This window comes from Pyrus communis, chromosome 3 (assembly GCF_041283825.1).
Source record: "Pyrus communis isolate YQ-2024b chromosome 3, ASM4128382v1, whole genome shotgun sequence".
Taxonomy (NCBI): domain Eukaryota; kingdom Viridiplantae; phylum Streptophyta; class Magnoliopsida; order Rosales; family Rosaceae; genus Pyrus; species Pyrus communis.
Window position 1 is genome coordinate 16,927,306 of NC_142567.1, and position 17,763 is coordinate 16,945,068.

At 35.5% G+C, this 17,763-nt stretch overlaps 2 long non-coding RNA genes across 2 annotated transcripts; both read right to left on the reverse strand.

The window, feature by feature from the left end:
- Positions 1-350: 350 nt before the first annotated feature.
- LOC148698042 (uncharacterized) lies at positions 351-1,471 on the reverse strand. Its single transcript, XR_015960321.1, has 2 exons — positions 1,100-1,471; positions 351-478 (listed from the first exon to the last, which is right to left on the reverse strand). It is a non-coding gene; the product is annotated as an uncharacterized LOC148698042 (long non-coding RNA).
- An 8,513-nt stretch (positions 1,472-9,984) lies between these two features.
- On the reverse strand, positions 9,985-10,973 carry LOC148698043 (uncharacterized). The gene is made up of 2 exons (XR_015960322.1): positions 10,734-10,973; positions 9,985-10,634 (listed from the first exon to the last, which is right to left on the reverse strand). It is a non-coding gene; the product is annotated as an uncharacterized LOC148698043 (long non-coding RNA).
- Positions 10,974-17,763: the final 6,790 nt, after the last annotated feature.

Consider the following 17,763-nt stretch of genomic DNA (forward strand, 5'->3'; position numbering starts at 1 on the left):
GATCCATATTGCCTCAGTCCAAAAAAGATACTTTACGAGGTATAATCCTTGATGACTCACCCAAGACCGTACCCTGTTTCAAATTTGTAGGGGTCATCGTGGTCATATCATTCTCTGCAACGACAGGGAAAAAGGTGCCACTTATTATCGAGATGTCACCACATACTTTACCATCTCTAATGCACTGGTCGATATTTGTCACATCAAATTTGTCAAACAATATCCTCTTCCATCTCTTACCATTTCCTCTAGAGGTTTCCTTGGCCGTTGTGTCACGCCCCAAACTGAGGGTTAGCAAAAAAATATGACCCCACCTCAGACACACGAGTAAAATAAAAATAAAAACAAAAAATCAAACTTCTCTTCTATAAATAGCTCCAGAATCCTTGTAGGGTGTACAAAAATAACTTTTAAATCTCTCGTCTAACACAATCTCAGCTCACCTACCCTTCTTTAAATTTGTAAGGACCTGCAAGGTCTAAAATGTATAGGGTGAGCAAAATCACAGCTTAGTAGGGACATAAGTCTTATCAAGGATTATTGTCATGGCTAAACCAAGTGTCATGATCAAATAAATCAATTATAACATGTTATTAAACATAGATAATTTATCATGAATGCAGCTTAACTTCAACTACCCAACCCATTAATTTATATAATAAAACATGCGAACATGTATGTCCCATACCATGCATTTTACCATTGCATCGGTGGTCCGAATGCTCTATTATATAAACTAACCCCCGTAACTCAATCAACCCAAATTTCCCATTTTGTTGGTCATCTTGTTCTTTTCTCAGTCACCAAAATCCTTACTACTTCATACCATTCCTATAATTTCACTTTTGCCACCCTTGCTGGTCCTTACGAGAGTAAAACTGAACCACACAAAATATAGTTCCATTTCCATAACCCAATCTCGAATATTCCAATAAAATCCTTCTACTCCAATATGCAATGACATATGCATATAATCATGATCACAATATCCACATTATCAACAATAATATAAATCATATTGGAATATACACAATTATATCAATTAAAGAGATATATCAAATATAACACATATTTCACAAAGCTTAAACAAGAAAAATACCCCAATGGTGATAAGTTCCCAAAGAAACCCCAACCTTAAATCCGAAACTAGAACCTAACTTTATGTTCCAACCCAAGTACCAAGCTCCATGAACAATTCCAAATAATCCACATATCCCTCGATAGATAGCTAGAACCTCGGCAAGACAAGCTCATCTACTGATCACCACAACCTTCGAGCTCTCTAAGCCTAAACACACACACACACACACACACACACACTCTCTCTCTCTCTCTCTCTCTCTCTCTCTCTCTCTCTCTCTCTCTCTCTCTCTCTCTCTCTCTCTCTCTCTCTCTCTCTCTCTCTCTCTCTCTCTCTCTCTCTCTCTCTCTCTCTCTCTCTCTCTCTCTCTCTCTCTCTCTCCATGAACAATTCCATGCATTGTTTGCCATCTTCATACATTGAGCTCACCTAATTCTCGACTATATAATTGTTGCACTTGAAACTAAGGAGGTGCTGCTCCTATTTATAGGTGAAATAATTTTAAATCTTTTCTTCCTCATTGGATCAAATGGGTAGCGTAAACCACATTGGATAACCTTTCCCGTTACTTTAACAGCTCATACTTGTAAAATTATGAGTCACAAACACACTTGTCTATTGTATGAAACCTGAACGACACCTTTACCTTAATCCTTCCAACTTAAAAGCTTAGTCATCATACCACCTCCTAATAATGATAGCTGGATAAGTTTATAATTAAGAAGGTTCTACTCTGCCATGGAAACGTGTATAATATTTGCTCCACCTCAAACAATTAAAATCCTCTCATGCTAATATAAACACTTGCTTAATCATAAAATTGCCAACACTAAATTCAACTAATCAATTCGTCTAATCAATATATATATACTCATTTGAAAAATACAGGTTCTCACAATTCTACCCTCCTTCAAAAAAATTTCGTCCTCGAAATTTACTAAACCTTACTCTAAAAGTCTACTCTTAAAATTCTATGTCACTAGCTCATTTCAATTCAACCTATCTAACTGGCTCCACAACATCTCCCAAAGGTATCTAATCTCCAGAGCTCTGATACCATTTTGTCACGCCCCAGACCCGAGGTCAGCGGAAAAATATGACCCCGTGCCCGATGCGCGAGTAAAAATAAAAATAAAAACGAAAAATCAAACTTCTCTTCTATAAATAACTCCATAATCTTTACAGGGTGTACAAAAATAAATAAAAACTCTTAAATCGCTCATCTACCACAATCTCAGCTTGCCTACCCTTCTTTAAACTTGTAGGAACCTGCAAGGTCTAAAATGTAAGGACATAAGTCTTATCAAGGATTATTGTCATGGCTAAACCAAGTGTCATGCTCACATAAATCAATTATAACATGTTATCAGACATGGATATTTACCTTGAATGCAGCTTAACTTCAACTACCAAGCCCGTTAATTTATATAATAAAACACGCGGACCTGCATGTCTCATACCATGCATTTTACCACTGCAGCGGTGGTCCAAATGCTCTATTATATAAACTAACCCCCGTAATTCAATCAACCTAAATTTCCCATTTTGTTGGTCATCTTGTTCTTTTCTTGGTCGCCAGAGTCCCTACTACTTCATACCATTCCTATAATTTAACTTTTGCCACCCTTGTTGGTCCCTACGAGAGTAGAACTCAACCACACAAAATATAGTTCCATTTCCATAACCCAATCTCGAATATTCCAATAAAATCCTTCCACTCCAATATGCAATGACATATGCATATAATCATCATCACAATATCCACATTATCAACAATAATATAAATCATATTGGAATATACACAATTATATCAATTGCAGAGATATACCAAATATAACACATACTTCACAAAGCTTAAACAAGAAAAATAGCCTAATGGTGATAAGTTCCCAAAGAAACCTTTACCTCAAATTCGAAACTAGAACCTAACTTTATGTTCCAACCCAAGTGCCAAGCTCCACGAACAATTCCAAATAATCCACATATCCCCCAATAGATAGCTAAAACCTCGGCAAGACAAGCCCATCTACTGATCACCACACACCTCGAGCTCTCTAACCCTAAACACACACACTTTCTCTCTACATGAACAATTCCATGCATTGTATGCCATTATCATACATTGAGCTCACCTAATTCTCGACTATATAATTACTGCCTTGAAACTAAGGAGGTGCTGCTCCTATTTATAGGTAAAATGATCCGAAATATCTTCTTCCTCATTGGATGAAATGGGCGGCATAAACTCCACATTGGATAAGCTTTCCCGTTACTTTGACAGCTCCTACTTGTAAAAGTACGAGTCACAAACACACTTGTCTATTGTATGAAACCTTAATGACCTCCACCTTAATCCTTCCAACTTAAAAGCTTAGTCATCATACCACCTCCTAATATAATGATAACAATGGATAGGTTTATAATTACGAAGGTTCCACCTTGCCATGGAAACGTGTATAGTATTAGCTCCACCTCAAACAAATAAAATGCTCTCATGCTAATATAAACGTGTATGTGTGTGCATATATATATGTACTCATTTGAAAAATACGAGTTCTCACACGCCGGCCACCCTAGCAGGCGAAGCCTAATCAAGAAATAAGCAATCAGAATGCTTAGAGATGGGCAAAGCTCTAGGGTTCAGATTATAGAGGTTTTCACTAACAAACCGTACCGGAGCACTCCACTGGCACCCACGAACATGGCCTAAATGGCCACAACTATAGCAAAAGTCCCTGAGGTCTTCATATTTCAAGCGTGAACCATTAATAGAGGGGTGTATTGAAGGTTGTGAGGAGTGGCTGAGACGCATCAATGTCCACTCGAACACGCAGAAAACCTCGAAAACCCGATGACATAGGGTCTTCCACCTCTAGGATAGAGCCAATCTTACTTCCAAGCATTCGGACATTCTTAACAGTGCACATATTCTTGGGGATCCCAGGACTTGGAACTAGAAAACAGCTCGATTTGCACGAATTTCATCCAGTGATTGATAAATGGGCCAAAATTTGACTGTAAAAGGCGCACCTTTGATGAACCAGGGACTTCTAATATTCACGTTGCTACCTATTCATCACAACCTCAATGGAGTAAACATTAGCCTTAGCTCTCAAAACTTTGATATTACCCATCTTTCTCCATATGCTTCTGAGCACATCTTTGATAATCAACTGAGATGGTTCCACAACAGTGACTATAAGCCCGACCAGGTGAGAGTGGGACTTGGAGTTCAAGACTTGAATGCCTATAAGAGGAAAATAATCCCACCAGCATATGAGATTGTTCAATATTTTATATGCATTTTGAACAAATACTGATTTGAGTGTTAGAGTGTTTTCTTGCAGGTTCCCCGCTCTCATCGTTGACAAGCGAAGATGGTGTCTAAGGCTTCTCAATGTGTACAAGATTAGTACAAGATTATTTGTTGGTGGAGAATTGAAGTAACCGAAATTTTCTGTTCCAATAGTTGGCGCCGTGTGTGAGAAACGTACAAAAAGCCATATTTGAGAAGTCATGATTTTACCAAGGGCACCATTGGGGCACAGGCCGAAAACCTGAATAAGTTTTTCTATTCCTCTCTTTCCCCAATTAATCGTCTTTTTTTCTTCTCATAATTCCTACTTCGCTTTCGATCGTCACGATCAATTTTTCTCATTTCTTCTTCCTTTTTCCATTTCGGAAATTTCATTGCTTTTTTCAAGGGTTCCGGTGGATTCTGATCTTGTTTCTGATATGAGTTAAAATGGGTTCTCTCTGGAATGACAACGATGAAATCAAGCCAATGGGTTTAATCTCACTCCCCGGTTGCACTGACACTGAGCCTATCGACACAATTTTTCAAGCCATCCATCGTCCAATGAAAAGCGCAAATCGAGGGATGTGGACACTGTGCCTTGTGATAACACTGGGCCAGTTGAAGATGCATTTGAAACCCAAATGGTAGATTTTGGTGGTGAAATCCAATTAATGGATTTCGGTGGCGAAACACAAGTAATGGATTTTGGTGGTGACACACAAGTGATGGATTTCGGTGGTGATACCTAAGTAATGGATTTTGGTGGTGAAACTCAAGTATTCGATGATATCAACTGCTTTGCGAACATGGAGGAGACTCCGTTATTAAAGTTTGATAATGTAGTTGTCATTGACACTGACAGTGACGAGTCGGATACAACTGAAGTTTTGGATGATAGTAAGGATCTAACTGATGATAAACCACTACGGAGAGGTTCTGGTCAATTAGTGATTAAGGAGAATATTCGCCATACTCCTTGTGAAAAGAGTGTAAATGGGTTAATGGAGCAAGCCAATTATTCGGTCAACAAGCAACAAATGCAGGGCTCTATGTTTCTGCTACAACACGTGGTTGAAGGCTCCCCGGAACCAAGACCAGGGTACTGGACAAAGGAAAGCACAATCATGATACGATGTCGTAACCGAGAGCAACATACGGTAAATGCAAAGACGACTTTCCACACTCTTCACCGCCGTCGCCATTGCCGTCGTTCTCTTTTTTGCCTTTGCAATCGATGATTGATACAGCTCGTTCACTGCGACAAGAATGGGAAGTTCCAGATGGATCAAGAGGTTGTCTCAATGCCGCAGCTCATAACCCATTAATGATTGGTATAGTCGCAGTCTGCGGCCATGCCTGACAATGCAAGAGATTTATTCCGAACCAATTTCTTGGAAGGCGTGGCGGATTTTAAGTAGCATTTACACGTCCCCCACGTACAAAAAGCTATATTGGGGAGTAACGAACAAATTATTCTTCAAAGCTGCAATGAGGAAATGAGTTCAAACCCTAAATGGAAGTTGGCGTCGAGTCATGTTCTCCGGCATATGGATATTGCATACGGTCATATTGTAGTAGTAAAAAAGAAAATTTACTTGGGGCTGAGGGCGCATCCTGATTTATTTAGGAAAATGAATCTTTGATTTTAGGTTCTTCATGTAACACCTATTATCTTAACGGATTGTGTCGTGTTACACCCGTTATCTTAACGGGTCCTTAATATTTTTTTTCCTTAAATTTGCACATACCACACATTGCCACATAAATATTACTTCAAAACATTAAAACACATTTGTCGTTTAAGTACTACATTTACACTAAAAAATAAGAGTCTAGTAAAAAAATAATACATACACTACTAATCTATTACAAATATTAAATGTGCAAGGATATGCAAAATGAAAGAGTTTTTGTTTCCAAGGTTCGTAGAATGTGTATCTCATCAAACCAATAGATTCACTAACACTTAAGAGTTTATTCATACTTTCATTAAGTATAACATAAGATTTTGTGGTATCTACTAGTGTAAATATCTTAAATTGAAGATCGAATTCAATCATTGTATTCATATAGGGTCAAGGAGTGTAGATGTAAAAAATCATCAAAATCGGAGTTAAAATAAATGTTAAATCCTAATTTTTTTTTTTTTTTTTTATAACTGTTGAAAAGTTTTGTCCAGTTACTTGATCTAAAAATGTTTGTTTTTTGCAATTTTTGGCGTATGCGATCACGAAGTATATACAAACATGTTTGACGGTTGGATCATTGAAACTAGTTTTGTAGAATGCGTATCTCATCAAAACAATAGATTTACTAACACTTAAGAGTTTATTCATGAAAGTTTTAACGAAAAGCACACGGTAATGTTCACTTTAACAAAAAATCATATTTTTACACTAAAAAGTCAATCCTAGTACTATTCACTTTACCCCTTATTTTGTCCTTATCGTTAAAACTCAAAGTTCTCAACCCTTTTCATTAGTTTTTCTTTTATTCATACTTTCATTAAGTGTAATATAAGATTTTGTGGTATCCACTAGTGTAAATATTTTAAATTGAAGATCGAATTCAATCATTGTATTCATATAGGGTTAAGGAGTGTTGCTGTAAAAAAACCATCAAAATCGGAGTTAAAATAATCATTAAATCGTGATTTTTTTTTTTTTATAAACGTCGAAAAGTTTTGTCTCATTACTTGATCTCAGAATGTTTGGTTTTTGCAATTTTTGGCGTATGTGATCTCGAAGTATATATAAACATGTTTGACAATTGGATCATTGAAACTAGTTTCGTAGAATGTGTGTCCCATCAAAACAATAGATTCACTAACACTTAAGAGTTTATTCATACTTTCATTAAGTATAACATAAGATTTTGTGGTATCCACTAGTGTAAATATTTTAAATTGAAGATCGAATTCAATCATTGTATTCATATAGGGTCAAGGAGAGTAGTTGTAAAAAATCATCAAAATCGGAGTTAAAATAACCATTAAATCGTGATTATATTTTTATAACCATCGAAAAGTTTTGTCTCGTTACTTGATCTCAGAATGTTTGTTTTTTGCAATTTTTGACATATGCAATCTCGAAGTATATATAAACATGTTTGACGGTTGGATCATTGAAACTAGTTTCGTAGAATGCGTATCCCATCAAAACAATAAATTCACTAACACTTAAAAGTTTATTCATACTTTCATTAAGTATAACATAAGATTTTGTGGTATCCACTAGTGTAAATATTTTAAATTGAAGATCGAATTCAATCATTGTATTCATATACCGTCAAGGAGTGCAGCTGTAAAAACTCATTAAAATCGGAGTTAAAATAACCGTTAAATCGTGATTTTTCTTTTTATAACCGTTGAAAAGTTTTGTCCCGTTACTTGATCTCAGAATGTTTTTTTTTTTTTTTTTTTTGCAATTTTTGGCGTAAGCGATCTCGAAGTATATACAAACATGTTTGACAGTTGGATCATTGAAACTAATTTCGTAGAATGTGTATCCCATCAAAATAATAGATTCACCAGCAATTAAGAGTTTATTCATACTTTTATTAAGTATAACATAAGATTTTGTGGTACCCATTAGTGTAAATATTTTAAATTGAAGATTGAATTCAATCATTGTATTCATATAGGATCAAGAAGTGTAACTGTAAAAAATCATCAAAATTGGAGTTAAAATAACCGTTAAATCGTGATTTTTTTTAATAACCGTTGAAAAGTTTTGTCCCGTTACTTGATCTCAGAACGTTTGTTTTTTTTTTGCAATTTTTGGTGTATGCGATCTCGAAGTGTATGCAAATATGTTTGACGGTTGGATCATTGAAACTAGTTTCGTAGAATGCGTATCGCATCAAAACAATAGATTTACTAACATTTAAGAATTTATTCATACTTTCATTAAGTATAACATAAAATTTTGTGGTATCCATTAGTGTAAATATTTTAAATTGGAGATCGAATTCAATCATTGTATTCATATAGGGTCAAGGAGTGTAGTTGTAAAAAATCATCAAAATCGAAGTTAAAATAATCGTTAAATCGTGATTTTTTTTTTTTATAAACGTCAAAAAGTTTTGTCCCATTACTTGATCTCAGAATGTTTGGTTTTTGCAATTTTTGGTGTATTCGATCTCGAAGTATAAACAAACATGTTTGACGGTTGGATCATTGAAACTAGTTTCGTAAAGTGCGTATCCCATCAAAACAATACATTCACTAACATTTATGAGTTTGTTCATACGTTCATTAAGTATAACATAAGATTTTGTGGTATCCACTAGTGTAAATATTTTAAATTGCAGATCGAATTCAATCATTGTATTCATATAGGGTCAAGGAGTATAACTGTAAAAAATCATCAAAATCGGAGTTAAAAGAACCGTTAAATCGTGATTTTTTTTATAACTGTCGAAAAGTTTTGTCCCGTTACTTGATCTCTGGATGTTCTTTTTTTGCAATTTTTGTCGCATGCGATCTCGAAGTAGATAGAAACATGTTTGACGGTTGGTTCATTAAAACTAGTTTCATAGAATGCGTATCCGATCAAGTTCAAATCAATGGTGTGTGTGTGTGTATATATATTTATTAAGTAGATTTAAATCTATTTATTTTGTACGTATAATTGACCGGTACATAGAGTAGTACATCACGTGTCATTATAAAAATAGTGGCATATGTGTGATAAAAAGTTAATAACTTAAAAGAATAAAATTTCTCACCACTTCTATTAAAACATATGATGTACTATTTGTGTTCCCGTTACAATGAAAAATTTCTCAAGAAAAAAAGGAGAAAGAGAGGTAAATGATGTAGACGTGTCAAGAACACAGCTGTCAGATCTTAATTTATCCTAACAATAGCAAGTGCACACTTGAGAGACCACAGTGGAAAAACCCACCCTACTAGTAGCAAGCAAAATTGAAAATACCACTAGGTCCCATCTTTCCCTCTCTTTTTTGTTTCCTTTTCAGCTTTTCTTATAATTTTCATTTTTCCTTCCCTTTTTCTTCAAAGGGCGACAAGATGCATATAAATTATTATAGTTTTTAGGGGTATAAAATTTAATTTAAAATTTAATATATATATATATATATATAATTATTATAGTTAATATTTTGGGGGTATAATTATTACAGTATATATAATTATTATAATTATTATAGTTAATTTAATTAATATATATATATATATATATATTTATTATAGTTTTTAGGGGTATAAAATTGTTAAATTAATATATATAATTATTATAGTATTTTTGTAGGGTTATAAAATTATTAAATTAATATTCTACTTATCGTGTATCGTGTTACCCACGTGTATTCCTGAACCAACCCGTTATCTTAATAGGTGCTTACCGGGTTACTCGATAACGACCCGATTCGTTATCGTATCGATCCGAACACCTGTTAATTTCGTGTCGTGTCGTGTCGGGTTATCGGGTCGTGTCAGGAATTGCGAGGCCTAGGTTCTTCCAATCCGATGGGGGCATGCGTTTAGTGGCGGATCCAGGATTTTAACTTAGGGTGATCCCAATATAAAAACTCCCCGAAAAAAAAAAAAAAAAAAAAAAGGAGGAAAACATCATTGAACAAATAAATAGCAAACTACAATTTTCATTCATAATCTTTGTGCTAAAATTCGAGTAAAAATTGCAACTAGGCTGAAAGCATGCTATTCATACATTTGAGAGTTAAATTAGAGAGTGCAATAGCTATTACATCTCATATGAGCGAATTACTTATCTTCTGCATATAGCAAAAATGTAGACACAAAGGCAATGACTAGAGAGGTGAACGAAAACATACCTTGCGCTTGTGAGAAACGCACAGATTGTAGAATATATAGTTTATGCCTTCCAAAGGCTGCAGCTTGATCAACTCACCATACTCTACGAAAATGTCCCCGCAATTCCACTACCACCTCAAGTTCAGAAAACAAGCACGGAAACAATATCGAAAGAAAGCACAGATTTTTACACACCCTTTTAGCATCACAAACTAGTTGTACACTCCAATTCACAATACATCTAGCCAACACATTACACAAAAACACGAAACGAATATCGAAAGAAAGCACCGATCTTTACCCACCCATTTAACATCAGAAACTAGTCCTACGCTCCAATTCACAATATACAGCCAACATGTTACACACACTACCACTTCTTTAGTTAATCTACTCTCTTTCAGACCTAAGATCAAACATTTCATAAGCATAAATTTCCTCTGCTCCTCCCCACCCACCTACACATTCATATATTATATATAATATACTAACACTATCAGATAGTGGATGGCAAAATTATTTAATGGACAAAGTCAAAGAGAGTACAAAGTACAAACCTGTTTGACAAAGAAGAAGATGACCAGCGTCTAGCCTCCAGACCAGAGCTTTACACGGAGAAAAAATGTAGAAGGGTTCCATATTTTCACCAGAGATGTCGTTGCCCCGCCCGTCGGTGCAACGGTGAACAGAAACTAGAGTGCAGCAGAGAGTTGATCGATGCCGTAAGGAACAGGAGCGAGCTGAGTGACAGACGATGAGGTATTATTGGTAAAGTGAAGGTTCTGATTGCTCTATCGTGTGAGGGTTCTCACGTAAGTGAGGTTTTAAATTTTTTAATGACTTGGCTATTTTTTAATGACTTGGCTCAAAATGACGTCGTTTTGGCCAAGTCATTTTGAAAAGTAATTTGCCTTTCTTTTTCCTCTTCCTAAAATGCACAGCATGCAGCAGCCATGGCTTCTGTTCTTCTCCATCACTGCCCAGACTTGGGTGGTCCTTGAAGATCCTCATAGCCATTTTATCGAGCTTCGGGTGGTCCCTTAATAGATCGGCCCCTGCATGCGTTTAAGTTTTTATCAGTTTATAGCCCACAAGGGAAGGAATATCATCCATTTGTGAATAATTAAGTAAAGCATGCACTAACAACCGATGGCCAAGTTCTCGCCGTCTCTATCAGAGCAAGATAAGAATCCTTTTATCTAATCCATATTGATTTTTGCAAGATACATAGTAGATTATTCACAATGTTTACATGCATACATGATTTTGTTAGGGCATATATGCATACAAATTAGAATGTTTATCATGCAATTGCCTGACGCTCTTTATTTGCTTGAAGTTGTTATTTTGCTGAGCCATACTGCTATGTTTTTAATAAGAAGGAGAGTGAAGGAAAAATAAAAAGTACACTGAATTTGCTTCGACAGATAAGAACTATCGCATTATTAATTAGTTTCGTATTTGTGCAATTCATGGTTTTTGCTTGGCAAAGAAAGCTGAGAACATTGAATCACTAATGCGGAATCTTAACTTATGTATCATTTACTTTAATTTATCACTTATGGCAATGAATACTGTGAGTATTTCCAAGTTAATGTTGTGGCTTCATATTGACAAGGCTAATGAGGATTTCTTGGAGTTGTATGTTGGCAATGGATCGTTCCAATTCATGAGAATATGGGGAGAAAGTGGAAATGCTCATATTGCACATCATTTGGCTGCATATTGAAAATGAACTTATTCAGTAAGCACTCAAGGCTTGTAAGCAAAGGAAATGCACTTAATTCACTTTAACAATAACAAAGTTGCCCAACAGATAAAAGTTTCTATCTTACACAAGCTCATTAGTAATATTGATCTTATTCGAATTTCAATTACTTTGGGGGCATGCTATTATTACATAAATTGGTGATCGAATGGGTTGAAGACCTAGACTGAATAAAAGCTGAAGGCTCAAGACTGAAGGTCGAATACCCAAAACTCATGGTCTAAGACCAATATGATCATGACCAAAGACCAAAATTATGGTCAAAGATCGTGTGACCGTGGCCGAAGGCTAAACTCATGATGATATCTCAAGTGGAATGAATATTTGCAAAGAAAGTGTTTTCCCCTAAAAACCCTAAATGATATGTGGTTGCAAAGAAAAAAAGGGGCAATGTGGGAGCCAAAAATTACACTTCCACTAAACAAGCCACCAACATGCTAAACATGGGGAATGGGGCTAAAATAAAGGAGCCTAATTAGATACTTCATGGAACGTGGAACATGAAGAAATAGAAGGAAAGTGGGACTTGGAGCCCAAGACTTGAATGCCTATAAAAGGCTAATAATCCCACCAACATAAGGGAGTCGGAGAAAAGAGAGGTATGAGATCGTTCTATATTTTATAAGCATTTTGAACAAATACTGATTTGAACGTCGAAGTGTTTTCTTGTAGGTCCCCCGCTCTCATTGTTGACAAGCGAAGATGGTATCTAAGGCTTCTCAACATGTTTAAGATTACTTGTTGGTGGAGAATTGGAGCATCCAAATTTTTTTGCTCCAACAGGTATGTACCAGGAACTAGAAGAATGTCTATCAAGGTCTAATGAAACTCCAAGAAGTGCCATATGTCCTTTAGAGAATCATGTCCATGGATGGAGATTGCAAGAGAACTTTTATGGGATTTTTTTTTTCACTTGATTACACTTTTCTCTCTAATGTTTTTAGGGGATGTTAGATTGCAAGAATGAAAGACAGCTTGAATTGGAGTTTGGGTTGCTTCATTGTACTACTTTCAGCTAGCTACCGTTCATTTTAGGTTGATGTGTAGAATTGGCTTTGCTATCCAGTTTTTCAATTTTGTTGTGGCATATAATGTGTTAATATTCATCATATGGCTGATATGATTTCTCATGACCTGGCTCTTTGCTCTTTATGCTTTATTCACTATGATATATAGCATGACAATATTACTTAGTTCATTACTCAAGTGGCAGACAAACACTCATTCTTTAATCAAGAAAAGTAGGAAAAATAATTAAGAGCAAAGTTTATTATTTCCAATGAATGTAACTCAATGCTTCATATAGTCTCCAAAAAAACAAAGTTGTCAAACCAAGTAAACATTTCTGTTTTCTCTTCCAGTAAAAATGCACAACCGAACAACATGTTTTTTCAATGGTGGTTAACGCCGAAAAAAGGAGCACAAATCATGTGGTACCTATTGCTATAATATGTAGTATCAAATCCTATAACATCCCCCAAGCACTCACAGTCAAGTCACGACCTTCCATCTCTAAAACAAAAAGTTCGTCCTTTGATTTTTTTGATCCACTTGCACAGCGTAAAAGAGCATAGGATCTTCTGCTTGCTTGTGCTTGAAAAGGTTGATCAAACTTTGAGCATCCTCTGCTTCAAACATGACCATGTTTTCCTTATTCACAATATCTTTGTGTAAAACCTACATTTTGAGACTTGCCAGCTTCTTCTATTAAATATGTATTTATAGTCCTTATTCTTGTAACTGCCATGGTTTTAGTCACATCCAAATGAGCTTCTGAAACTTTTCTATTATCTAAAAAACTCTAAATGAGCTTCTGAAACTTCTCTATTTGATCTAAAAAACTATCTCTCTTCTAGTTTAGCAGGTTCGTGATTGTTGAGGAAAAAATTGAGAAAATTTCAGTGTACCATCCGTTTGTACTAGAAATCGAATTCTAACTTTACAACCTGTTCTTAACTCTAGTTTTAGAATTGCTCACTTCTGAAGGGTCACCATCTACCATAAAACCTTCTTTTGAACAAGGATAATTAACCAACTTGGCTTAGTTGATTCTTTCTATTATATCTCTTTTGCCTCTTAAGAACACTAAAGCCAATTGTCGTAGCATAGTTGTAAAGACCGTAAGCTTCCTTTTCATTGAGTATAACTTCTCCCAAGAAATATTCATAAAAATTCTCTATTCAATTCACAATGACTAGATCTTCTTCTCGATTATTTTCCTCATCATTTTCGATATCAATGACTGGATCTTCTTCTCGATTATTTTCTTCATCACTATCGGTATCAATGACTATGAAGCAAAAATTCCAGCAAAAAGGGAGAATTGCAGTTTATGGATTTGATGAAAAATAAGGAATGCAGCTTGTGGATTTGATTCTGGTGGAAAAGGAGAATTGCAGTTTTTTGATTTGATTCAAGCAAAAAAGGGATGAGATTCAAGCAAAAAGGGAGGCGAAAGGATTTTTTTGGTTTTGGTGGAAAAGAAAGAGGGAATACGAGATATCTCTAAGAAATTATTAGAAAAACCCTAACAGTGTTACGGAAGCATTGAAACCCAACAATTAATTTTCATTTGATAATTACTATGCCACCTGTCACATCCCGGCCCGGCGCGGATCCACTTCTCGGGCCCGCTCCACCACCGTAGCACGGTATTGTCCGCTTTGGGTCCCGACCACACCCTCACGGTTTTGTTTTTGGGAACTCACACAAGAACTTTCCGATGGGTCACCCATCATGGGATTGCTCTAGACCCCTTCTCACTTAACTTCGGAGTTCCTACGGAACCCGAAGCTAGTGAGTTCCCAAAAGGCCTCGTGCTAGGTAGGGATGGGAATATACATTTAAGGATCACTCCCCTGGGCGATATGGGATGTTACACCACCTGTCATGCATTTTTTTTTTTTCTACTAATTGGATTTTTTAAACTTCTAATTTTAATTGCTCAACTATTTCTAGTGATTTAATTTCTACTTGTTGGGTTTGCTATCTATAATATCACTAAGCTTTTTTATTTTTTTCTTACTAGGAAACCTTTGAATATTTTTATTATTATCTTCTAATTGGGATGTAATATAATCTAAATTCTGCCTAATGGTCTTTATGGAATTTTTCTGAAAATAGTGTAACAACTGGTTTAATAAATAATTATACTTACTATTTTCTGCTTGACTAGTAATAAGATCTACAATACTTTTTTAATTGAGAAATTTCTTCACTATGCAAATATGGTTGTGCTTTCTTGATGGAAAATAACAAACTAAACTTCTTCTTTTTTTTTTTTTTTTTGTTGCTCATTATTTTTAAATTAAGATGATCTATCGTAAACTATAGTCTACGTTTCTCTAATGTTATTGCTAATTGATTTCTTAAAAATTCTCTTTCTTTTCTCAAAGTCTCTAAAGTATGACCTAATACATTATGTTGCACTTCTTTATCTTTAGTGATAAATGTAGGGTGTTCAATATAACCATGAAAAAACTTTTACCTTCTTAAGTTTCTTGTTAATCTTGTAAGTATATGCTAATTTTCTCTTTATGCTAGTTATAGTTGGATGTCTAGGACAATAGATTCATGTTGGTTGTGGCTAATAAGGTTTACAAGGACAATATTATACAATGTACATGCAAAAAAAAAATGAGTGTGTGATATTGATTGTGTTGATGACTTGTGTTCTAAAGATACTTACTATTATAGTTATACTATTAAAAAGTTAAACTTGGCTCTAATACCAAATTGGGAGTGTTGAGGCCTAAAAATGTCATGAGCAAGCCCAAACAAGTCTCAAAAGCCCAAATACATGCAAAGGTGCTGGATCAAGGAAGAAATATATTTACAAACATGCATGCTACGATAATTAAGCCAAATATTTATGTAAATCATGTCATGCCTATGCCTATTTGTCACACTAAAATAAGCCCAAGTTACGTGCTCGAGACTTATCAAGTGAATTGTAGTGTTGATGGTTACGAAAATTCATCAACCTTATGTGAAATCGAGGTTGTGGAAGACTTTAGGCTGCTTGGGGGCCAAAGATCCAAGCCCATAAACTTTAAAGTCCACGTGGGTAGGTACTGAGAGAGATTAGCTTAGTTTACTTCTTTCCCTAGCAAGCTAACCAGTTCAGTTGGGACTAAACCATGATCCAACTCTAAGTTCATGTGAAAACCCATCAAAATAGGCATTTAATGCTGACTTTCCCTTCCTAGCTTATGCAGAAGTCCAACGCGCAAAAGCCATGAGACATGCTACTAAAAGTAGCGCCTGTAGAAAGCTGACTCAAGAAAGCTGTGCCTCGGGAAGAAGACACACTGTAGGTTTTAGAGTATAGCCTTCTTACACCAAAATAAAGGGTAGCATGATAACTAGGGAGAAAGAGGAAGGAGAAACAAGCCAAAACTTGAGATTCTTTGGGAATGAATCATTAAACTACAAATATAGATTGAGAACCTTAGAGAGTTATCCCTTAATCCCCCAACTTCACACAGAGAATAAAAGAAACCCAGAAACATCACTCTGCAACCTTAGTATTTTCCACGTCCTCCCTCTGAGTATTCCAACCATCATAAGCCTTGCTACCAACCTAGGAAACCCAGATTATCCACCAGAAAACACCATACAATCAGCCAAGCTCTATCTTTTTTATACAAACCTGATGAGCTTAAGCTTCCACACCATGTTTCTCTTGATCTGACCATTATTTACTTAATCATGCTATCTTCGAGTAATTGATCTAACCAGGATATTTCCTAAGATGTGCTAATTCTTTCAAGATATTTCAAGACTTGGTACAAATCTGAAATAAGGGAGACAAGAGGATGTTCTCAAAACCAAATCCGCTTCGACCTAAAAGTCTCCCAACACCAAAAGAGAGCAAATGCCCGTTTAAATAGTCATATGGCCATTATAACAACTAGACATAAAACCTTGCACATGGAACTCGACATGTTTCAGCATGACAGCCACTCACAATGTAGGTATAAGGCCACAAAAGCTGAACTCAGAGGTACTGAGAGCTTATAGGTACCCTAGTTAATGTCTAGTTATTTGAATGGTAATAATTCACTATAACAGAGTGCTCGAATAATGTATGATTATCAATTTAGCAAGATAATAATATAACTACAATAGTATCCCTGTTTTAGAATGAAAGACTAATTAAACAAACACACTAAAGAAAGAAAGAAAGAAAGAAAACTTACTTAAGACTGGATAATTACTTGAATATGTACACTTACTCTTTTATTGATATACAAAATATGATTACAAAGATGTTTACACGGATGAAATCTCACGCCCTAATCCCGACATATGTTCAGGATCGACACGTGACGTCACCAAATACTCGTCTCTAACATACCCTGCCTCCGGAAAAAGTAAAACATAACTTAAGATCCGACTGCACAATTATTCTTCGTAGACTTTATGGCTACATCTAACATCCTCGTTAGACTGCCTACATACTCTAAATAGGGATCAAGCCATTCGTAACTCATCATGCACAATAATTGACATATATCACAGTCTGATTAAGTCGAAAGGCATAACATTTCTCAATCAATCAATAGAACTTGACAAGCATGAAATTACTAGACTTAGGGTTACATAACAAACCCACCTGAAAATCATGATTTTCCCTCCATCTATATATAGGTCATTATGTCGCAACATGATACCGCAATTCACAACATATATCATTTCAAAGAACCAACGAAGCACAATACCATTCTCTAGCCACATTTATCAACAAGTCTAATCATAACAATAACAATGATATCCAACATAACAATCCCACATGACGATTAACATTTCCACTTCAT